The 13,799-nt window shown below is 44.8% G+C and overlaps 1 pseudogene; it reads right to left on the reverse strand.

Moving 5' to 3' along the window:
* Positions 1–947: 947 nt before the first annotated feature.
* Positions 948–1,096, reverse strand: LOC122897447 (annotated as a pseudogene).
* Between the last annotated feature and the right edge of the window lie 12,703 nt (positions 1,097–13,799).

A 13,799-nucleotide genomic window follows, 5' to 3' on the forward strand; every position in this document is an offset into this window, starting at 1 on the left:
CGGAGATGGCCTGTCCCCACGGAGGGAGGAGTCTCAAGTGAAAGCTGGACTCCTGAACGGAGATTCCTATTACTGTTGTTTCCTCTTCTGGCCCGGGGCATCACCACCAGAAGTGGGCACTTCCCAGCCAGGACTCAGGGTTGGAGCGCTGCCCTGGAGGGCAGCAGGACCTCAAGCACAGACAGTTTAGCTCACAAAACAGAAAGTTAAGCAAAGGCTCTGACCTCTTCTCTTCCTATATTTAAAACCTCGGATGCTGACACACTGTCTACCGCTAGACAGCCAGGCCATTGCTTTGCCTCGTCACTGAACCCTTCTCTCCTGCTTCCCTTGGAGCCTTGCCCCCAGTCTCAGGGGCTCCTGTCCCCACTCTCCGTGGCAAGGTTACACAGCTCCTGCTGGGCCCATGGTCTAGAGTGCCCTTCTCAAGGCTGATTGCAAATATCACCCCCTCCACGAAACCTAAGGTGATTCTTCCGGTTAAGTAACAATGGCAATAGAATGAATAATGGTAAGTATTATGCACTGAGTGCGTGCTATAGACAGGCAGCAAGAGCTCCTTTGTACGATCTCGACCAAATCGTACATTATGTAGGCTCTTATGATCCCTGCCCTGCCATTTCCTATCTCTGTGATGTATGTTGAGTTACTTTTCCTCTCTGTGCTTCACTTTCCTCAGATGTCACTGGGGATTATAAAGTACTTCTTCGTAAGGTGGTTATAAGGATAAAATCAGTGAATGCATATGAAGGCATATGGCACAGAATCAGACCCATGGCTTTTGCTCAGTAAGTAGTAGTATTTCTTGTAAGAACATTACAAGAAGTCATTAATAATGTGCTGGTATTATCCTCATTTTACAGAAGAAGAAACCAAAGCATAGAGAGTTTGGGGAAAAGAGTCCATGTTCCGTGAAGAGCTCTAATCTCTCTCTAACCTTAACTGGTCTTTGTTCATAGGGTTCAACCCAGGAGCAATTGTTTGTGCATTTGTCTGCCGTCATCTTCCCAGCTTCCTTGTCCACTTTTTCTTCAATTAGCAACAATCGCGCCTTGGATAAACCTCATTGGCTACGATACTGCCACTGCGCAAAGCTTACACTTTTTCTTCAGTGGACACTAAACTCAAGGGAAGAACTATTTGGCATCTTTTCGACATTTGGGCCCTGCATATTCTTACTTCATTACCCCCTCCCCTTCCCTCTTCTCCTTATCACAAGGTAGCCCCTTCCTTCCAGTCTACCATGATAGTCTCCTGCTTCACGTCATCTGCCCTCATCCTCTTCATTGGGCACATTCTCTCTGTCACTTAAGTTCCCCTTGCACTTTCTGTGGTCTCGGAGCATGGCTCTCATCCTGTCCTGTTTAACAGCCAGCCGAGCACTTGGTTTACTGCCCCTGCTAAACTGTAAACTCCTTAGGAAAACGGATCCTCTCTCAACCAAACAAACGATGCGCTGCACATTCAATGAAAGTGTCATGGACGAGTGAATGAATGAATGAAAGCACTTGTTTCAGTGCTTCCTGGGAGGGGATCTCTGTCTTCCTGGATGTGTTTGGTACCAGCACTACACTGAAAGCACTTTTGTCCTGAGCCCTTTGAAGAGGAGATCATTGTTCATTCATCCCATTTTTCACAGAGACCAAGGAGATATCAAAAGAAGTCATATTCGCTAGGAGTCTTAGTGCAGAATTCTGAGCTTTATTTTACCCTGGCAAGTTTTATGCAACCTTTCCAAAGCTGCAATCCATCAGTACAGTCTAATTCAACCCACAGATGTGTTTGTTGTAGTGATTAAAAACATTTTTTGTTTGTTTGTTTGTAGTGACCAAAAAATACTGTTTTTTAGAAATGAATTGGAGGCATAGCCACTTTGGAAGGGGCTTGACGGTTTTTTACAAGATTATGCGTACTTTGGGCGCCTGGGTGGCTCAGTGGGTTAAAGCGTCTGCCTTCGGCTCTGGTCGTGATCCCGGAGTCCTGGGATCGAGTCCCGCATCGGGCTCTCTGCTCAGAGGGGGCCTGCTTCCTCCTCTCTCTCTGCCTGCTTCTCTGCCTGCTTGTGATCTCTGTCAAATAAATAAATGAAAAAATCTTTAAAAAAAAAAAAGATTACGCGTACTTTGACGATACCATCCAGCAGCCGCAGTCCTTCGTATTTACCCAAAGGAGGTGAAAACTGTGTGCGCACAAGAACCTGCACATGGATGTTGACAGCAGCTTCACTGAGGACTGCCAAAACCTGGAAGCAACAAAGATGTCTTACATGAATGAATGAATGAATGAATGACCTGCAGGACATCCAGACAAGGACATATGGTTCAGCACTGAAAAAAAATGGGTATTAAGTCATGAAAAGACATGACGGAAACTTAAATGCATATTACCAAGTGAAAGCAGCCCATGTGAAAAAACTATATAGTGTACAATTTTAACACTATGACCTGCTGGACAAGGCAAAATGATGAAGACAATAAAAAGATCAGAGGTTTCCAGGAACTGGTGAGAAAAGGGATGGAAAGGCAGACAGAGGATTTCTAAGACAGGGAAAATAATCTACACAATATCATAATCGTGGACACATGTCACCATACATTGGTCCAAACCCATACAGTAAACAACACCCAGAGTGAACCGTCATGCAAGCTGTGGACTTTGGGTGACAATGACACGTCAGTGTACGTTCATCCACCGTCACCAGTGTACCACTCTGGTGATAATGGGGAGGCTGTGCGTGTGGGGGTGGGGCAGATGGTACATGAGGATTCTCTGTGCCTTACCTTCAATTTTGCTGGGAAACTTAAACCGCTCTAAAAAGTAAAGGTCTTAATGTTTAAAAATTGAATTTGAATGCATTTAGATAGGGTGTGAGCACCGTGGTATTTTGATGTCTCCAGTGACATCCTGAATCACACAAGTGGCACCCTTTACTTATTTACTTTTCCTACCTGGCTCCTACAAGCCTCAGATTTTGTCAGAATAGGGGGCCTTGACTTTGAGCCTTAGATCCAAAAATTTCCCATAGAACAATGAGAGAATCTGAATAAAGATATTCCATTCAAATTCAATAATTTTGAGTAGATATAGGAGAAAAGGAGTTAAGAGCCTCTGGAACTGTAATTGTGGACTATCTCATTGCATTGGTTTCATGACCAAGGGCCCTGTGAGTTCTCGTAGCCTTCAGCAGTGCCTGAGTATCCACTGGGGAATATTTCTTTTTTATTTTATTTTATTTTATTTTATTTTTTCAGTGTTCCAAGATTCTTTGCTTATGCACCACACCCAGTGCTCCATGCAATAGTACCCTCCTTAATGCCCACCACCAGGCTCACCCATCCCCCCATCTTCCTCCCCGCAAAACCCTCAGTTTGTTTCTCAGAGTTCACAGTATCTCATGCTTCATCTCCCCCTCCGATTTCCCCCAACTCACTTCTCCTCTCCATCTCCCCATGTTCTCTGTGTTATTCCTATGCTCCACAAGTAAGTGAAACCATATGATAATTGACTCTCTCTGCTTGACTTATTTCACTCAGCACAATCTCTTCCAGTCCCGTCCATGTTGATACAAAAGTTGGGTATTCATCCTTTCTGATGGAGGAGTAATATTCCATTGAATATATGGACCATATCTTCTTTATTCATTTGTCCATTGAAGGGTATCTTGGCTCTTTGCACAGTTTGGCATTTGTGGCCATTGCTGCTATGAACACTAGGGTACAGATGGCCCTTCTGTGCATTACATCTGTATATTTGAGGTAAATACCCAGTAGTATAATTGCAGGGTTATAGGGTAGCTCTATTGTTAATTTTTTGAGGAATCTCCACACTGTTTTCCAAAGTGGCTGCACCAACTTGCATTCCCACTAACAATGTACGAGGGTTCATTGGGGAAAATTTCTATAATCTGTTCATCAATAACATCAATTCTGTGCCCAATTTTATTCTAAAGACTCAAAGACATAGAAGAGAATGAGGCATCTTGGCTCGAAGGACTTCATAATCTATGTCTCTGCCCCTGGAGGAAAGCAGTCTTAAAATAATAAAAATAACTTCTTAATAGGTACCAAGTGTCTGATAGAAGCCAGGTTCTGCTATGAATGCATATGAGTCCTCATATGCAGTACGTACTTCCATCTTCACATAGTCCTCTGTGATGAGTACTAGAAAAGGAGCCCACATTTTAACATGAGGGAGGTACAGCATAGAAGAACTGAGTACCTCTCTCTCTCTCGCTCTCTCTGTGTCAAATGAATAAATAAAATAAAAAAAAAATTAGGGTGCCTGGGTGGCTCAGTAGGTTAAGCCTCTGCCTTTAGCTAAGGTCATGATCCCAGGGATCTAGCCCTGCATCAGGCTCTTCGCTCAGTGGAGAGCCTGCTTCTCCCTCTCCCTCTCCCCCTGCTTGTGTTTTCTCTCTCTCTCTCTGTCAAATGAATAAATAAAATCTTTAAAAAGGGGGCACCTGGGTGGCTCAGTGAGTTAAAGCCTCTGCCTTTGGCTCAGGTCATGATCCCAGGGTCCTGGGATCAAGCCCCGCATCGGGCTCTCTGCTCCGTGGAGAGCCTGCTTCCTCCTCTCTCTTCCTGCCTGCCTCTCTGCCTACTTGTGATCTGTCTGTCAAATAAATAAATAAAATCTTTAAAAAAAAATCTTAAAAAAATTTTTTAATAAAAAAATTAAAACATATGGACATTGGGGGAGGTATGTGCTACGGTGAGTGCTGTGAAGTGTGTAAACCTGGTGATTCCACAGACCTGTACCCCTGGGGTAAATAATACATTATATGTTATTAAAAAATTTTTTTAATTAAAAAATAATAAAATAAAATAAAAAGAGAAAAACTGAGTACCTTCCCCAGTGCCATATAAACAATAAATCTGAGTTTAAGCATCTGGGCTCTTGGAGACCATTACATTTAACTATGCCCTATATTCCACCTCAAAAGGTAGCATGAGTTTATTTAAATGAAATATGTAGAGAGAAAAGGTGGCTCCAGGTCAGGTCATCCAAGCTTAAAAGGATACATAACTGGGACACCTGGATGGCTCAGTGGGTTAAAGCCTCTCTGCCTTTGGCTCAAGTCATGATCTCAGCGTCCTGGGATCAAGCCCCGCATCTGGCTCTCAGCTCAGTAGGGAGCCTGCTTCCTCCTCTCTCTCTGCCTGCCTGTCTGCCTACTTGTGATCTCTGTCTGTCAAATAAATAAATAAAAATCTTAAAAAAAAAAAAAAAAAAAAAAGGATATATCACTGTTTCCCACCCCAGCCCCCAAGGAAGTCATGCTTTTTCTGCATAAATTTACCACTGGACCCACTGTCCCGGTGGCATGCCATGACCAAAGTCAGCAGACCCAGAAGGAAACTCTGATGGCTACGCCATGCAAATAGGACTTGGACCATTCAACAGGATGACACGAATTTGAAACATTTCCAAGGCTAGGATTCCCCCCCAGGAAGTGTCTCTCTGGGCAACTGCCAGGTAGAATGGGATGGCCTAAAGCCAACCGAAGAGCACTTCTTCATTCTCATACCTACAGGGTTAACCAGTGAGGACACATCCCACCTCTGTGTAGTACTGTGGGTTCTCCCGCTGATTTCCTGGATCGGGCCATCACAAGGATGATGTAAGGATATCTCCCTGTTGCCACGGGAACTGGTTTCATCCGTGTCTCAACCAGCCTGGAAAATTTACACGTATGATGTCATGCACAAAGAGAAAGTTAAGTTGCCTTAAAGTCAACCAGTTCTCCTGACTACTGTTCTTTGAGATAGCCTAGTATTGATACTGCAGCCAGGTTCTGGAGCATTCCTAAGACAGGTCTGCTCATCTACTCACTCACTAACCCTCACACTTCCTTTCACTCACCAAGAATGGCATCCAACTAAGGAAATTGATGAGAGCAACCCAAGAAATATGCTGGTGGAGCCGGATGTTGACTTCTCCTCATGTTCTACAGTGGCCTTACTGGAAGGATGTTCCTGATTACAAAGGGCAATGCCCCAAGTTTTAGCCAGCTTAACTGTAGGTTCTGACAACAACCAACCGTTCAGAATCGAAGCATTTATTTCTTCATAAGGGCTCCGAATCACTATTGTATATCACACACCGACGTCCTCTTATATTCCATGGCACATGCTTTCACGCTCTTGCCTGCTTTCCCTCCTCTCTCCTCTATCCAAAGTAGTCAGACTAGGTTAGCACTCTGGGGTATCCCTATGGATTTAAAAGTAAACAAGATAAGAGTTTTCAGAAAGACTGTCACCATTGTTTCCTGGAGTCCTCACACAGAATGCTACTATGGACTCAAATGTGGCTTTGGATTTAGCACCAAAGGATGATCTCGGTTCCGCAATCAGAAACTAATATGTCTAGTTCCGCGATCCCCACGCTGTCCACCAATCACCCCCAGGTTACCAGGTAAATTCACAGAAGTGCTGTGAGATATTTGAAATTCTGCAAAGGAAACCCAGGATGCTCACCACCTGTTGAACACTGTCCAACTCAGGGCTGTTCCCCGTGTCAATGTCAGACACTCCTCGCCACATTCCTTTCAATGCCAGCCTATCTTGGCCAAGCCGTGTCTCCCAGTCACTATACAGCGGCATAAGGAAATCAGTGTGGAACAGGAAATGAAGGCAGCAGCGTCCAATCTGATTCCCTCCCCACACACAGCCCATTAGTAATCTGGCAACTTGAGAAGCAACAGAAATACTGTTTTCTTCTTTCCATTTATGTGTTATCACTTGTTTCAAATGACTACTAAAAAGTTGTTAGAACATACAGACTTAGGAAATTGTCTGGACCCAACTACTTCATAAATGAAACCATTAGGTATCTCTTTCAGCTTCAGGGTGCCTTGAAAAAGCATCACTGAGGCCCTCAGGGCTCTGTCAGCTGAGAAGGTTCGGAAACCTCCGGTCCAGTCAGTGATGTTCCATGGCTGGCGGGGACCTCCTCTGCCCTGCTCTTGCTACAAAGTGTACCTGCCTGTTAGTGTGGGTGTTGTGGCTGCTTCAGCTCAGTGACTTTTCCACCTATCAGCGCTAGAGGCGCCCACTCCTCGAGCCATTCCAACTGCAGCACATGGGACAGGGCCTGGCGAGCCTTGCTGGGCATCTCCCACAGTCCTCTGCTCTACCCACACCAGCCTGTCTTAGCCCCTCAGACATACCCAGTGCTCTCTCATCATGGGGACTTCTTGCTTGCTCTTATCCTGCTTCACCTTCAGGTCCCATCCTAAACGCCACCTCCTCAGACAGGCCTCCCCCAACCTACCGCAGCACGGCCGCCATGTTCTTCCATCCTGTCCACCGTTCATTTCCTTCAGAGTGTCCTTTGCACATACATATTTACCGCCACGGGGCCAAGTCTGTCTATTTGCTCCCAGCTGTGTCCACAGCACTTAGCACAGTGCCTCGTACCTAACTGTCATTCGAGAAATAACTGCGAGGTAAACATATGCCAGAATTTTAACTATGGCCCTGCGAAGCCCGAAGCGTTCAAAAGGCTTTTCTGGAAAACAGCCGGTCATACAGAAACATGGGCCAGCTGTATCAGCAGGCCTGGCCAGAGGTCTCTGGTCCAAGGTGGTACTTCAGATCATGAATCCCAGACACTCATTCCGTCTCTACCTCCCATGTCTTTGCCTAAAAAATGGTTGTTATGAGGACCACTGGGTCCAAATGACTCTTGCTCATTTTGGAATACACGGATCACTGCAAAAAAATCATACATGAGCAATTAAGTCCCAGGCCCATCAGTATCCCTTGCTCAACTCATGATTGGAACCATAGATAATCTGTATGGAACTTGGACTATCCAAAAATGGAGAGTATTAGCTGGATGGCTGCTAATTTGTCTATATATAATCTGCGCTATGGCCCCAAACACGGAGTGTGTCTGCTTGATCCTCCCAATCCTTTGCTTTCTTCCTCTTAACCAGGCCCTTTCATCTGCTAGACTTACATGAAAGCGCAGTGCACCCTGATATCTGTCCAGTGGTACCTGGGGAGCTCATACGCACAGAGCGGAAGGCCATGTGGCTCCCCCCAACCCGCCCTTTGCAGTGGGAGGAACATGAGTGCCATCTCCATCCATTCGTACTGGATTGCTGTTGCGCTCTCCTTTCTGAGCTTTCTGCCCCCACTCTCTCCGCACCAGCCTCATATCTGGACACATCATTCTCGAAAACCACTGAACTCACACCCTTCACCTCCTCTCCTATTTCCCACATATCAGAAAACCATTTATTCCTTTGGCCTCCTATATAGCCACATATAGGACAAACTTTTCCTGCTAACCTGAGTTGCCCTCACTTTATAAGCATAATGCAGGCTGGCCCCACATGGCAGATGGACTCGAACACATGCTGTGTCTCAGTCTCAGCTCCTCTACTTACTAGCTAGATTTTTTTTTTTTTTTTTGGCAAGTTAACTTCACATCTATAAGCCTCAGTTTTCTCATCTGTAAAGTGGGCAGGACAGTACCTACCTCATAGTTTCATTGTGAGTCCTAAATGGGAAAACACATGTGAAACACAGCATGGTACCTGGCAGACAGAAGCATGGTAGCTCTTATTATTTCTCATACAAACTCCTTGTTCTTCAGGTCTCAGCTTAGACATCACCTCTGCCAGGAAGCCTTCTGTGACCACCACCCCAAAAGACAACTATGCTTCTAAGGCACCCTGCGATGATCATCATTGTAAGATGTGTCACACTGCAGCATCATGGCCTCTGGGCTCTTTGGTGGTCCCCTAGGATACATGAGGGCATCAAGGCAGGGGAACGGTTCCTACTACGCCGCCATGGCATCTGGCATAGAGGGTGCTCCGTAACATGTGGTCAAAGGAAAAGTAATTAGACAAACAAATAAATGAAGACAAAATCATTAAAACTTTGCTGTTATGTGACCTGATAAGACCAGAAACTCGCTTGGCAACCAACCACATTCCTTTTTCATATTATTTATTTTAATAAGAGTTGCCATCTAGGGGCGCCTGGGTGGCTCAGTGGGTTAAGCCTCTGCCCTGCCTTCAGCTCAGGTCATGATCTCAGGGTCCTGGGATCGAGTTCCGCATCGGGCTCTCTGCTCAGCAGGGAGCCTGCTTCCTCCTCTCTCTGCCTGCCTCTCTGCCTGCTTGTGATCTCTCTCTGTCAAATAAATAAATAAAATCTTAAAAAAAAAAAAAAAAGAGTTGCCATCTAGTGATCCAACTTCTACGCAAAATGTGATTTGATCCTTCTATCTGCTCTCTGAGGCAGGTACTACCGCTGGTCCCTCTTCCTCAGATGAGGACACTAGGGTTCAGAAAGTTGAAGGAATTTGCGTAAGATCATCCATCTGGCAGAACAGAACAGAGACTGAAACGAACACCGGTCAACGACCAGGTCTGTTTGCGGTGCTGCTTCTTGCTTGCCAGGACCGAGGATGCTGCTTTTCCCTTCGGCTGAACTTCTCTGGCCTCCTAGAGACTACAGGGTAGCATTTCATCACCACTGGTGCTTACGCCACAAACAGGACAATGCCTTAGGCATAAATCAGCTTGATGACTAACTGCTCAGGACCTAGCCTCGCTTTTACCTTGGCATTATTTGCCTTTCTCCCCAAAATGAGTGGAGCCTGTTGGAGGCCGTGCTGGAGTCATACAATTCTAACTCCCACAGTCTCCTACCGTCTAAAGGAACATTTCTCACCTCTTCAAAAACATAAATAAAAATGTTTCTATTTGGTTGTTACATATTCAGGTAAAAAGACTGAAAGATCATCAGCAGATGTGAAGGGTAAGTTTGGACAGCCCCCCTGGGATTCGTGGTATAAACAATTTTCACACTGGGGAGTCCTGAAGGCACCTAAAGAAGACGGACTTAATAACACTCAATAACCTTTGTCCTATTTGATTTCTTTTTACAAGGGGCATGAGTTCTTTTTTAAGGCACCATCAAAAATAAATAAAGGTAGATTGATAAGTAGATAGGATTTTTAAAGCCCAAAACTTGGAGAGAGAATGACAGGACATCAGACCAGGGTCAATAAATACCTTCCAGGGCAGATTTCCAGAGCAAGAAACAATAAAAGCCCAGATGAATTTAAGTTCCTAATGAAAGGAGGAAGGAACGTAGACTCATATGAGTCCCAAATCAACAGTCACAGTGGACCATGCTCCCAATCTCAGGCCCTGATTTTTGGTCAATCAATTTCCTGTCTAGAGAATTCCATGCTCCAAGGAATTCCAGCCGCAGAAACATGCTTTACTGAATGATGATTTAACAATTTACCCTACATATGGGGGGAGGGGGATACATAATAATCATCTTTTGGTTTGAGTTGATGTGGAAAGGGGCCATGAGTCAGTACATGATAGTACTTCACTCCAGAAGCTTGCCCTCTCCACCGTGGACCCCGCCTGCCTTGTTCTTCTTGTCTTAAGTGACAGCAATACCAGACCAATGGTTCCCACCTCTTTCTAACAAAAGCATTGAAACACATCAGCAATTCTACAGCAGGACACACCCACTTCCTGGGTTGCCTGCACACCCCTTCCTTTCACTGGGATTAACATAAAATTGCACTTAAAAAGGAAGAGGAAAAGATTTGCATATGCAAATGAAAACACCCGCGACAAAGGGGAGTGGCGTGGAGTCAGTCCCGTTTAGCAGGCAAAAAAGCTCACAGGGGTGATGAACTTGAGCCGTGATGACATCTGACCCGCTGCCTTCAGAACGCAGGCCCAGATGGAAGGATGACTTTCTAGAAATGTGACCAGACTCACTGTTGAAGGGGAAGAGGCTGGCGAAAACACCTCAGCCCCTCTAAAAGAGAAGCTGACATTAGGGGTCTTTTACAAAGCATCAGAACAAAAACATATATTTGAAGGATACTTGAGAAATTCCACGAGATTACTTCAGGCCGTCCCCTACCTCCAGGAAACGCCACACACAACTGAGGCCCCTCCAGCGCCCCTCGGAAAAGTCGAGCCCTTCGGCAGTGATGTAGCAACTTTCATCCCAGGAGCGCCTTCAATTGTATGAAATAAATGTGGATCAGGAGCTAACCTAGGGCTGTCTGGTTCTAGAACGCAGATTCCAAACCACTGCGTATTCTACCTTTTTTCTGTGCTTCGTTTGTGTCTTTTCTGAATGACGTTTTTTCTGAATAGAAAAGTAATCCAAGTTCATGATAGGCATTTTGGAAAATTTAGGAAATCATAAGGAAGAAAATAAAAATCATCTACAATCATGCCACTCAGTAAAGTCACTGTTAAAATTTTGACCATAGAACCCCGAGTCTTTTCTCTTTTTGTCTTTCTTCCCCTCCCCAAACCCCTACCAGTCTTTTTTCTTAAAAGCACACATCTTCCACACAGGTGGGAGCTACTTCCCATGCCCCTGAACTAGAAGTGTCCCTTCAAAACCAAGTAATCATTTGGGAGAAGAACTTTTGGACTTGATAGCTACATAATTGTATTTCTTCACTTTGAAGACAGCCCTAACCACTTGGGCTCACCTAACAGATATATTTGACTATCTGGTTTCTGATGTAGGAAAGACCTTAGGGTTTGAAGTCGACAGACGAGAAAGAATTCTTGAGACAACTTTGGTGCAAAAAAGTGGTTTTATTAAAGCATGAGGACAAGTCACGCAGGCAGAGAGAGCTGCACTGGGCGCATTACTCGAGTGGCCCATTATGTACTTTCAAGCTTGGGGGGTGGTGCTTAGGGAGAGTCTAAGTCTCTAAGGAATTTTGGAAGCAAGTTTTCCAGAACCTTGAGGGAGCTAGCTATTGTTGGGAAAATATAATTTATTACTCTCTAATAAAGCCTTAGTCATGAGACCCTTCAGATGTATATCTCTGGGTCGTATGCTTGAGGATGATTGCCAACATGTACCTTAGGTGGGGAGAGGGTAGAGATAAAAGGAATTTTTATATTTTTTTAAACATTTTTAAAGATTTTATTTATTTGAGAGAGAGCAAGAGATTGAGAGAACACAAGCGGAGGGAGTGGCAGGCAGAGGGAGAGGGAAAAGCAGGCTCCCTGCTGAACAAGGAGCCCCAATGCAGGGCTTGATCCCAGGACCCCAGGATCATACATTAAAGTATACTTACAGGATCCTGGGGGCTGGGCTAAGATTGCGTCTTGCCCTTAGTGAAGTTGTTAACATTGAGGCAGCTGAGTTCCTTGAGGTACGTCATCCTGCCCATTTGAAGGATTTCTCAGTGGGCTATAGGTAGTAAGGAAACTCAGTAATTTTTCTTCTGCCTTTGTTTCCCACATCAGTTTCCACCTAGTTGGAATATCCATTCCTCAGGGATACTGATCCTCTCCACAGCTCAGGGCAAACCCAACTTATCTAAAACCTGACTTTCATTGTAAGCCCACTCTCCTTCTCAGTGATCAGTTTATAGGTGACCAGGGAGATGAGAAGAATATGGGGTCTTCTGGGACAAATTCTTTACTCCTAAGAGAGACACACAAGACAAAAATGGTATCTTAAATGATATCTTAAATGCTATTCTGTGTGGATTAATGCCTGAAATTGCAAAGCTATTTTAGGAGATTGAGAGAAGCTAGCTGGAGAGTAAAGTCCAAATCACCTTCATTGATCCAGACAGAATATTCTAGAAGACCTCTAGCAAGACACAAGAAACCAAGAGACACAAAATACACTGTTGTAAGAGCAATTTAAAGAAAAATGTGTATAGTATGATCCCATTTCTATAGCCAGATAGATATATATACATAGAAAAGAGTCGGGAGTAGACTCCAGAAGGATATACACCAAAATATTGGCAATGGTGACCTCTGCCAGCAATGTGAACCAAGGTTTCAACGTTTTATTCTATATATATTTGTATTGCTTGAAGTTTTTAAGGTAGCACGCATCTATGTCTTGCTTATGTAATTTTTTTAACATTTTAATTTTAAGAAGCATATGTGGCTTCCCCTTTATTTGAAACTTGCATTAGAAGCTCAGAGCATTATTCTTTAAAAAAAAAAATGTGGTCAAAAAATTCTTCAAGTTATTTTCGGTTTCTAGGGGGATCCTCTTCATCTTAGAGCTCAGCGCACCTGCTATTAGTCAGTGGACCTTACTTTCCCACAAAAGAACAACAGGGAGATCACAGCTGTGATCTCTGGGTTCCCTTTGCTTGGGGCCAGGGTGTGGATTGTAAAGTGGGACAAGGTGACAAACCTCTTCTGTGAAATCAGGACAAACCAAGTCTGGCTGACATTACAAGGGTGTCACAAGGGTGCTGGCGGGCCTTGGGAGTATCTGGAGATAGAACAGCCAACACTGTTTCTGGAGTTGGGCAGAGTGTTTCAAAGTGCGGGCCACAGACCCCATATCAGAATCACCTGCAAGCTTGCTAAAGGGCTGGTTCCTGAGCCCCACCCCCGATCTACTAATAATCTCTGAAGGTAGGGCCTGAGAACCTGAATTCTTTATTGTCTGAAAGAAGGACTTTCTCTGTGGATAAACTGCACTCATCAAAATCCTCCTATGGGGCCCCATGTGGGGCTCTGTGTGCGGCGGGGAGTCTGCTTCTCCCCCTCCCTCTGCCTGCCGCTCCCGGGCTTGTGTTCTCTCTCTCTGTATCAAGTAAACAAATAAAATCTTAAATTAAAAAATTGGTCCTGTGGGGCAAGTGCAGGTTCTTGTTTCTCATCCTGGCTATCTGGATGCTCCGAGCCAAATGAGGGGCTCAGCTGGAGCTTCCGGGCTCCCAGCTTGAGGACCATCAGGAGCTCTATTTCTGGCTCCTCACATGAATTCTGTCAGTCAACTTCTATGTCCCCT

The sequence above is a fragment of the Neovison vison genome, chromosome 1 (assembly GCF_020171115.1).
Source record: "Neovison vison isolate M4711 chromosome 1, ASM_NN_V1, whole genome shotgun sequence".
NCBI classification, from domain to species: domain Eukaryota; kingdom Metazoa; phylum Chordata; class Mammalia; order Carnivora; family Mustelidae; genus Neogale; species Neogale vison.